We start from the raw sequence: 10,896 nt of genomic DNA, 5'->3' as shown, positions 1-10,896 counted from the left end.
TGACACCACCTGGCTTGCCTGGGTCCCAGTCCCGGCTCCATGACTTAGTTTGGTTCCTCCCTCTTACCCCGAGGCTTGCACGCCCCTGAGACAACTCCTGACAAGACCGACTCCATATTTTGGCGAGCTTTTCCTGAAGAACCTTATCCCTTCGAGCTCACACCTGGCCACAGCCCCGGAGCCAGACTGGAAATGTCTTGGATGAGCAGCCTTTCCCAGGGAAGGGAAGTTCTTGGCCAGCCCTGGGTTACGGCTGTCAGGGCGCCGTCCCACGGCCTGAGCATGGGCGGGCCCTGGTGAGCTAGACTCTGGCTCCCGGGGGTCAGGCTTGTAGGCAGAAGCTGCTTTGGACCTATGAACAGGCTCAGTCTCAAGCCGGGCTCCTCAACGCCCGGGCTTCCAAGCCCTGAGCCACACAGTAATCGGGGTTTGCAAACCTTGGCTCCCATCAGTTAGAGCAATGGTTCTCTTTAATCTATTAGCCCTGAAATGAGAATTGATGGCTAAGATTAACACTGTACCACGAAGAGGACTGGGGGGAGGAAACCAGCACACGGGACGTGGTAATGAAATTGTGTTCTCAGATAAACAAATCCAACTCTGAGGCTCATTTTACAAGAAGTAACCCGACAGATGTGCCGCTCCCACGGGTCCCCAGAAACTGTGGGGTGACGGAAAGACCTCAGAGTGCATCCGGATGCCGGCCTGGTGGCCGCGGTGTGTTTTCTCGTCGACTTGCATAAAAAACTAAGGGTCTTTGTACACTAGGTTTTTTTTTGTTTTTGTTTTTTTTTTTTTGAGCAGACAGATACATAAACAGATTTTAATCTCTGTAACAAACGGCTTTAATGTGGGTGGTTAGGTTAGTGCTTTTGTTATGAATCTAAACAAAACTAAACTGAGCCATAAAACTTAATAATACCTTAGATTTATAGACCACTATTCTTAAGATAACTACCTCTATTCTTGGGTATTTATAAAATCAATTTGCTTCTCTCCAATATAATTTTCAAAGTAAGGCATGAGACTTACCAATTAAATCCTCCTCCTCCTCGCAGTAAACTTTTATTATTTTTTTTTTTTTTTTTGCGTTTCCCTTCCCAGTAATCTTTTGCAATTACACAGTAACTTCTATATCAGGTCCTCCAAGTGTTTTTGCAAACATTAATTAAGCTTTGCAATGGCCCGGCAAGGGAGAAGACCAGCATTATACCCAGGCGTTCTCATGCTGAGGCGGTGGTTGGAATGACATTTGTTCCTGTCACTCAGGATCAGCACATGGAGTTCTAACCCGGGGACGAGGTGCCGATTCTGCCAGAATCACAAATGACACCACCCAGCCTCTGCTCATGCTGACGAAGGGAGACGGGGCGACTTTCCCTGCGAAGTAATTCCTTCCTCACACGGCAGGTAAGGATGCTTGCTTTTATCTCTCATTCTGAATAATCCAATTTTTAAAATTAATGTTTAAAAAATGAGCTTAGCGCCGATGTCCTGTCCCGTTCTATTCATAAATAGTGTTGTGGTAGCACGTTTAACATAGCTCACCACTGGAAAATGAGAAAGGGCCCTGCAGAACACGGTCGGAGAGGCGTCCACTCCTGGACACACCTGGATCTCATCCCTCCTGGCAGACAAGGGCGTATAACCTTAGCTTCTTGTCTGCGTCGTATTTACTGACTGCTAAATGCGATGCCCCTCGGCTCTCCACCTTGACTGTACTTTATAACCACATGGGGAGCTGTTTAAAAATGCTTCTGCAGCTACCCCACATCAACTCAAACACAGTCTGCGGCCACGAGGCCAGCTGTGGGCATCCCGAAGGCCCTTGGTCAGCAGCCTGCTGGGAGTCGCACACTTATCTGGGGAATCTACACGTCTCACAGCGGTCTCCAAACCCACGTGGATCGCGCTGCTCGCCATGTTTGCTATGCTTTTTGCTCCGTGATGAGCGAGCCTCGTCGTGGACTTTCCGTCGGCCTTACGGCTTTCTGTCTGCTGCTTACCGCCTCCCTCTCCCCAAGCCCAGAGACGCTGATTTAACGTTGCCGTTCTCGTCCACGGCAGACCTCGGGGCGCTGGGCCCCCTCCAGGGGAGTTATCGATGCTGGAAGACTTTTAATACTCACCTCTTAGTTTGGTTTAAAGGGTATAAATAATTGATTATGACCTTGTTTAGAAAAGCAACTGACTGAGCAATTGAATTGATCAATGTGGAAGTTTATCAGATTCTTGATAATAGGAGTTTGAGCACAGTAGAAGAAACAAAAGCCTAATTAGAGTCTTTCGAGGTGACTTCGAGGACAGGAGGCAGCAGCAGGAGTATTAGCGGCTCTACAGGGTTTTGAGGTGAAAGGGAGAAAAAAGCCGAGTTCCGGCCATGTTCACTAGAGAGCGACCCGGGGAGGGTTTTTAAAGATGCGCTTTGGGTTTGGGGGTTTTCTGGGTCAGAGACTGCAGTCCACGCGTGGAGCCTGATGGGAGGGATCGCGGGAAGTGGGGGCAACGATCGGGCAGGGCGAGAGGGAACAGAACCCGCGCACGAAGCCGGGTCGGGTAGGAAAAAGGCCACGTGTGGGGCGTCGACGCCCACAGGCCGGGGGTCGGAGGTGGCTGCGCGAGGGAGCTCTCTTCTGGCGGGCCAATCTATTTCCATAAAATAAAGGCGATGAGCCACGTGCGGAGACCGGAGGAAACGTTGACTGCCGCCGGCTTGCTCTTCTGACAGCAGTTTTCTGTTTTCCTCAGTCGCATTTAAGGGGTCGGGAGCAGGGCCTCTCCATCTTGTCCTCTGCACACAGAGAGATTTACCACTGAGGACATCTGTGAGTTTATTCTTGAAGGAGGTGACCAAGGACACCCGCCGGCTTCCTCACTGCCTGACCTGCCACCGTCTCGGCCACTCCGGGGCCAAGGGCCCGTCCAGATACGTCGCGAACGGAAATTAGTCACTGCTAACAGGAGTACCGCTGAAGACTTAACTTTTCCTCTCTTGGTTTAGACGAGAGCTTCCTAGTAAACCCGCTCGCTGCCCTTCCTTGTGCTCAAAGCCCCCGAAGTGGTGAAGAACACCTGCTTTCGAGTTCGAAAAATCATTCCTTCCGACAATTTACAAGGCAGATTTAAAAAGCATCTATGAGTGCCCACCGTGGGCACGGAATTAATCTTCTGCGAGAGGCATGAAGTCAGAGGAGCAATCATTCTCTGACTCCCACAGCTGCCGAAGGTAAGTTTCGTAACATCCTTAAAACCACGAAGATACTTCTGAAACCTCCTTGCCAAAGTATCCTACTTGAGGGCTAAAATATTCTGAAGGGGAAATGTTTTGATATGCCGGAGGGGTGCTTTCAGGTTCAATGCCAATGTTTTTTGGTTTTGGAAGATTTATTTTCCTTTTGAATTTCTGCGTGGAGCTCAGGGGCCGTCCCACCCCATGCCGGCCCCGCTATAATCAGAGTGCGAGGCAGGGAGAGCAAGGGACGGTCGCATGCAGCACCTGCTGTCTGGCATTTTCCAGGGGTTATTTAAATTTTAAAAGAATATTGTGAGACGCAGCTTAGAGTCTTCATTTTGCAAATTAGGAAACTGGTATAATAAAAGCGGCTCTCAAGCCCTGGGTATCATGGAGAGTTGTTAATTAATTACAGTGCCTCAGAAAAGTTCGGAAATAAAACCCTGCTGAATTTCGCAACCACATGCCATGAGCCCTCCTGCATAGACAGTCTGCCCACTGCATCCTGGCCTGGCAGCTGGACTCTGAGATCGTCCTACTCTACCTGCCCGACTTCATCAAGGTCACTGGAAGCTATTCCCATCTCGCCAGGTGTAACGGGCCGCTCCAGGTCGGTGTTATCAGCAACTTTATTGAGCTTGCACCCGCTTCCATCACCCCGCGGATGGCGCTGGCCCACGACCAGCCCTTCTGGATGGACAGACACCACTCGATGAATGGCCTCGGGATAACGAGAAGTCACTGCTCGCTGCTCTTTGCAGCTCTCCCGCCACTCACGGCACTGCGCTCCAAGATACGTATTGCCCGCTTATTGAAGGGAAATGTCATGCGAGATGGCATCGAAAGCCTTGCCGAAGTCTGGGCATGTCGTATCTGTTGCTTCTCCTTTGTCGGCGTGTCAAAGAAAGAAGCAAAGCCAGCTCGGCTGGCGTCTTCCCGGAGAGCTCGGCTGGCGTCTTTCGGGAGAGGCGTCGCCGACCGCAGTGTCTCTCATTTCGTCGACTTGCCCACCAGTGGGTGGTTTGTATCCGCTCCACGTGCAGGTGCCTCCGTCCCTAACACCACCTTGTAAAGATCTTCAGGCGCTTTGAGGCTGCTTTTCTCAGACTCTGTTCCTTCTCCATGAGGTGCAGGAGTAAGCCCTGAGGATCTGGGGGGTGACGAAGATATTTCCTTCATCCGCTCGCCAGTGCTGCGTTGAAGCTCCCTTCAACCCGACGGCTGCTAGGTGAGGGTCGTCTCTCCCCTCGGTTCTGACGGCAGGATCGCAGGGCAAAGAAGAGTGGCCATCCCCCGGAAATCAGCCGGCTTCGAGGGGGCAGGACGGCGGGAGCGGACGTGCGTGGACGTGAGGGGAAAGGAGGAGGCTCTCTCAAAGACAGATGAACTCTTTCCTCCACGACGCCTCGTTTCCTTCCCTTAAATAAGCTCGGAGAATCTTCCTCCAAATGTCCTGCGTTGCCAGCAAGCAATTGAATCCATAGACTAGAAAACTAAACTTCGTATACTTAAGGTTTTTTTTTTTTTTTTTTATCATCCCCAGTGACAAGTCATCTCTTCCCCAACATCACTTCCTGCATCTTGTTTCTAACTCCTTTGCCTCCGCCACTCCTGGAGGAGGAAATTAGGCGCTGGGTCCGACGTGGACCCGCTCTTTGACATCTCACGCTTCTCATCCGCGAGTCTTACTTCTGGGAAAGGGCCAGGCCAGGCCCATGTATCTATGGCATCCCTCCTCCATGAACACAGGAGATATTTTTTTAAAAATCAGTCACAGCCTTCTTTCCTTCTGAGATTAGCTGAGGCGTCTGCAGCCTTCCCAAGGTGATAGTTGACATCAGGCATCAGCAAATGGTATTTTTGTAAAAGACCAGACAGTAAACAGTTTAAGCTTTGTGGACGTTATCATCTACTTTGTCGCAACTCCTCGGCTCTGCCCCTGCAGGGTGAAAACGGCCAAACGCAGCGATGGAATGAAGGAGCCTGGCTATGCATCAAAGTAACCTTCACAGAAACAGGTGGCTGGCTGGACTTGGCCCACTGGCTGTCTGTCCTCTGCTGGCTGCAGGTTGCAGGATCTTGCTCTAAATGTGTATCATCAATCAGAGCTGCCACCTAAAGATGGAGGCCACCTGGCGTCCCCGGGCTGGAGGACAAGATGCTGTGATGCTTCGGAGCCGACTCTTCTTACCTGTGATTTCTACCTGACGGGCTGATTTAACTTAGTTCGGGGCCCTCCGTTCAGGTGGCTTGAAGTTAAAAGTCACTTTGGGACCCAGGAGAACGCGTTTCAGGCCCTGCTCATTTTCATTCTACCTTTGTCAGTGGGATTAGCATGGAAATTTTACGTTTTTTTTTTTTTTCCTCAAACATATCAAAAGAAGTGACATGAAATAGCTCAAAAGTCATTGCCTTAGAATACATAGTTACTATTAAACATAGCTATTCAATCACCAGACGCTTTTCTCCGTAGGATTAAAAAGACACAAAAAAACAACCGCCAAACAAACCTAAATTACATTATAATGGGATAAGATGGAATTGGACAGCAGCCTAGCAACCATCAATTGCATCTCAATTATTTACTTGGTTTAAATGCGTGACAATAGTTTAAGCTGTCCTATTCCTGATACCTGTGGCTGACTCCTTGGCCAATTAGCCTATTATCCTTGCAAATAGACAATCGAGGAGCGGTAGATAAGGCTTTAAAAACCCTATGGGACATGTTGGACAAAACATTAAATAATAAAAGAAAAATGAATCAATAAAAAAGAGATTAATTTTTCTCAGAAGAATATTGCTTAAACAAAATTTACCTCTTGTCTTTTAGCAAGGGTAATCAACGGCCCTCTTAGGTCTGTTAAATACTGTCATGTAATACGTCTTGATATTTTAAAAAGAAAACTTCGGTGATTTACACACTATCCTGGTGACACGCACCCTCTCTTAGGAAGTCGTTTAATGGGGCCCACTCCTCTCAGGCTGGTGCCGATCATCGACATGCTCTTTGTTCTCCCGATGTCACTGCCAGCAACAGTCATAAATGTCCCCTTCTGAGATCATTATCCAGGAGAAAAAGCGCAAACTATTTCATGTGACCCTTTCGAGCCCAACATTATAGGGAAAGACAAGAACTCTGTCTTCCTCTCCCCTCGTGGTCCTCCAGCTCTCTTGCAGGCGGCTTTATCAGTTTGGACAATAAAATCGCATTCGTTTGTGCTTCGTCGCTTTGGAATTTGAGATGACTGGGGCAGGGCTAGCCTACAGACGATCTGTTCAATATTTATGGAGAAATAAAATTATTCACGCTGCTGATTAATGCAAATAACTTGCTAAAAGTTCCGCTGAGATTATTGAAGTCTAACCTCTTCGGGAGACGTTCGGGAGCCCCAGGGAACCAGCCGGAAGGCGCGTCTCCAGCTCCGGACACCAGCTCCACGTGGCTGCTGCCACCGCCAGTGCCGAGCGCCGCCCTGCGAAGCTTCCCGTTCTCTGCGCCTCGTTCGCGCTGCTCTTCGTTGCGAGAACGCCCCTCCCCCCCACCTCCAGTCCCCCCCTTTCAAAGTTCTGTTCCTCCTTGGAAAGCCAGGCCGAAAGGGCAGCAGCGCCGCGAAGCCCCCTTGGGCGCTGCAGCCGGGACCGGCTCCTTCTGACGCCGGGGGGCGTGGCGGTGCCGCCGGCGTGCTGGGTCAGTGACGGCGACGTCATCGCGCTTTTACGTAGCCGTGCCCGACGGCATCCACATCGAGACAGACACTTTGTCCCCGCCTTTACTTACGCTGCACCTTCCTGTCGAATCATCGTGTTAAACTTTTGAAATTCCGGACACGAGCAGGTTATATTATCTGTAAATTTGCGGGATAGTCAGGATATGTTATAAATTTTCTTTTAATATAAAAAGAATTTATTGGGTCTGATAAGGTTGAGAATGTCTGAAATAGATTCTAGAAAGATCTGTTCTCCTTTCATTAATTTCTATTTCAAAAAATGATAGTAACAGACACCCATTTGCCTAAGCTAGAAATTTTTGCAATATCATAAATTCCTTCTTTTATGTAAACTGTAAGGCATGTATTTAATGAAACATGATGCAGGAATTTAAAAGAATGAGGTAGAGTTCTAGATGCTGTATAGGGATGTTGAGTTGTATTAGGTTAAAAAGATGGAGAACAGTAAACAGTATAACTCGCTTTCTGTGTATAAGACAAAGTACATGCATATACATGCTAACATTTTTCTAGGGGGGTAACAAGACAGTGGTTATTTAGAGGAGGGAGGTTGTGTGTGTGCGTGTGTGTGTGTGTGCGCGTGCGTGCTGGTGATTGGCGGATTGTCAAGGAGGGGGTTTCACGTCTAGCTTTCTGTTTTGCTTGAATGACTTGATGCACATTTTAATTTTTATGACAAGAGTAGAATTAGGGGCTATTTTCACTTTCTTATACTTTTCTGTATTAAAAATATGTATAAAATTTAAACTTAAATTAAAAAATGAATAACTCTCAAGGGATTCTCAAACTTTATTTTATACCAGAATCACCTGACGTGCTTCTTCAAAAGCGAATTCCGGATTCCTACCTCAAACCTCTGAATGGGAATCCGAATGTTGGGGGCCCAGGAAGACGAATTTTTAACTAGGGACTCAAGTGATTCTGGCACAGGTAGGCGCAACAATGTGTTTGTGAGAAATACGGCAAAAAGCTCACTGAAATTCACACCTCTGTATGCCTGGGACATATTCGCCAGCGATGACGGTTGTCGTTGTGAAGGTAAGTTACATAATTCACGTCGATCTCTTAGCGCGAGGCTTCGTACAGAGCAAACTCTAAGGGAGGCTGGAGACCATCTGCTGTTCGGTTGGGTTTTGGACTTTTGTTGTTGGTGGTCAGCGTTACATTTAGTTTAAAGATTCCTGGAAGGAACCCAAGGATTTAAATAAACTGAGATGAGAAATTGTACACTGAGAAAAATGGTTTTTTGAGAACCTTTAAAAAATGCCTAGTGTTCTATCCCGTTCACTGACGATAGCCACTTTTTCATTTGGGAGAGCAATTGTATCTGAAATCAGAGAGAACTATTGGACGCTATTATTTTATTACAGTTTTCTTTTTCCGTTAAATATATGAATTTTAATGATGTTTCGAAGTCAAGAATTATATTGTGTGGGAACATATATCTTCAAAACTGAGTCGAGGGAAGAATATGATTTGATTTACAAGGACACAATTTTCTTCAGCTTTTCGTAATGTATTACTGTGTGAAGCAGGAAACCCAAGAAAACGAGAAGGACCTGGCGTTGATTCCCAGCGCTATGATTTATACCACGGTTGCCATTTCTCTGGCGGAGAGGATGTTTGTAAGTCCCGGGGTCAAAAGGAAGACCGCGAATATCCCGGCGCACGGAGCGGTCGGCCTGTCCCTCTGTCCGTCTGCCAGGAAGCTGACTTACTGAGAGGCGGCCGGCAGCACAGAGCGGAGCCAGCCGGGGCTGGAGCCATCAGCTGGCCCCCCGCCTCCGTCTCTGAAGACGAACTTCGGGGCCCGTGGGACAGGCAGAAAAATCTGCCCCACTTAATCCTTCAAGACATCGCGCAGATGTCACAGCTGTCAAGGAAAAAGGGGCACGAGCCACCCCTTTTTCAGGACTCCCCAACCTTCTTTGCACCGTTGCCTGGGACCACGTTCGGCGGTGCCTGCTCTGGGGGCCGTTGCCAAGCAGCACCCCGCCCCCCCGGGCCGTCTCTCCATTTCCTCACGGAGTTCACCGCATGAGGGTTTTGGACCCATCTGGTAAACCGCATTCATTAAAGTACCAGCAGCCGAAGGACATCCTAACAGCCTCCCTTCCTCGCCTCGCACTCCAGAGACGGAACTAAAGTCAGTTGGCAAAGACGTGCTTGTCTTTTGTCTTTTTATATGATGGTGGGGATTTTGGAGAAAAAAAAAAAAGACATTTTATATTCAACATTATAATTTTATATTTTAAAAAATACAAACGCATCATCTTCAAAACGTAAACTATAGAAAGTGCAGCCCACTAAAGTCCTCGTGTCTGGAAAGGATTGACAAAGAACATTTCATCTTCTTCATTTAGGACATTCCAGGTGAAGGAGGTGGGAGCATCCCCGCGTGCCAGAGTTTTCACGGGGGTGGAGAGAAGGCTTCGATGGTTTTCGAGGAGAGCGTGAACTGAAGAGGTTAGCTGCGTGTCACTGTTCTAATTAATTTGTGTGTTGAGCTAAGCGGCTGGGGCTGTCCATGGATATTCTCTCATCTTCTTCTCCTCTTCCTCCTACGAAAATTTTGATTTCTGGTCCCCGAAAATATGTGAGACAGAATTCTCCAACTGACGCACAAAGCCCCGCCTGGTTAGTATAAGTGGACACTACCTCTGTGTCCCAACCCCAATAACCTTAAAACTCGGGGGTAGAATATTGATATCAGTCTTTTTAATAAGAATCTTGCCTGATACAAATCACTCCTTCACGTTTTGAATGTTACTCAAATGAACTTCGGCTGAGGAGTCCTACTTTTTAAAATAAAGTAACTTAATAAACTATATCAAATTATTCTGGGGGGAAAAAAAAGTCCTACCTACGTCTCTCAAAAGACAGCAATCTCCTGGCTTCCTCCCGGCAAACTCAGGCTGAACTCAGACGCCTTTTGAACCTGACAACTCATAAGCGAGTGTTTTTTTTTTTTTTTTTTTTTGATTGATTTTAGACTTCTAACATTGCTTTTTCTTCAGCGTTCCCGTTCGCTCCCTGAAATGTTGCTAACCTCGATTCTCAGGTGCCGGGAAGTCTACCAAAAAAGGAACTGTATGAAACTGGATTCTCTTAGGCTGAAAGAGTTAACGCAATCCTGGAGAGAAGTTTGATCGCCTCTCATCTACGAGGCCTCGCCAACCAAACGAGGACAGCAACAGCCCAAACCACCTGAAGAGTGGAGACTGTGTTGTAGTAGCAAAGCAAGATGTATGTCTTAGGATGCGCGTTGCTAATTAAATATGAAAAGGTTTAGGAAAATATGAAAAATGGTAGATAGAACTAAAAGCAGTTTGCACTGACATGTCCAGCTTAGGATATGTACTTTATCTTAGACAACAAAATAAGTGAACACTCATTATTTAATTGCTTAGAAACAAATGGAAAGAAAACTGTCTTCTCGAACATTCTTGACAGTGTGAAACAGTCTTGCAGAGAATAAAAATTTTTTCTAGGCTTTCCAAAATGCACAGGTAAACAGAATTCAAAGTCGCTCTCTGATCACTAAGATATTTTGAACGTGTTTTGAGCTGTGTTGTTTACATTCCAATCTGAAACCAAACAGCTGGAAAGATGCAGAAAACAATGCTTACAGAGATCTGCAGCAGAGAACGAACCCAGAACGCCGTCGTGAGGTACCGAGGGCAGACGTGCCTCTCTTCCTTTATAATCAAGCACTTCAGACTAATCATCTCGCCGTTAACATCCTTCATTCAGGAAGAGGTGCGATCACGTACTGCTGTGAGCATAAATATTCGGGCATTTTCTCCCTTGGCTGATATGTTAAATAAGAAGAAACCGACATGACATTCCAAATGAGGGCTTCTCTGACTGCTTCCAGGAGCCTGGGCGGGCCAGCCGGCCGGAGAGTCCACATCGTTCTGCTGCCATTTACAGACG

General features: G+C 47.4%; 1 long non-coding RNA gene across 2 annotated transcripts; it reads left to right on the top strand.

Moving 5' to 3' along the window:
• The first annotated feature begins 817 nt into the window (after positions 1–817).
• On the top strand, positions 818–9,168 carry LOC107499320. Of its 2 annotated transcripts, none has more exons than XR_004953965.1 (2): positions 818–1,410; positions 7,764–9,168. It is a non-coding gene; the product is annotated as an uncharacterized LOC107499320 (long non-coding RNA). The 2 variants fall into 2 exon arrangements; XR_004953964.1 differs by having other exon boundaries at positions 818–3,226.
• The last annotated feature ends 1,728 nt before the right edge of the window (positions 9,169–10,896 follow it).

Source organism: Rousettus aegyptiacus, unplaced genomic scaffold (genome assembly GCF_014176215.1).
Source record: "Rousettus aegyptiacus isolate mRouAeg1 unplaced genomic scaffold, mRouAeg1.p scaffold_m13_p_13, whole genome shotgun sequence".
NCBI classification, from domain to species: Eukaryota; Metazoa; Chordata; class Mammalia; order Chiroptera; family Pteropodidae; genus Rousettus; species Rousettus aegyptiacus.
Note: the sequence above shows the minus strand (reverse complement) of the source record. Positions and strands in the feature narration are given on the sequence as shown.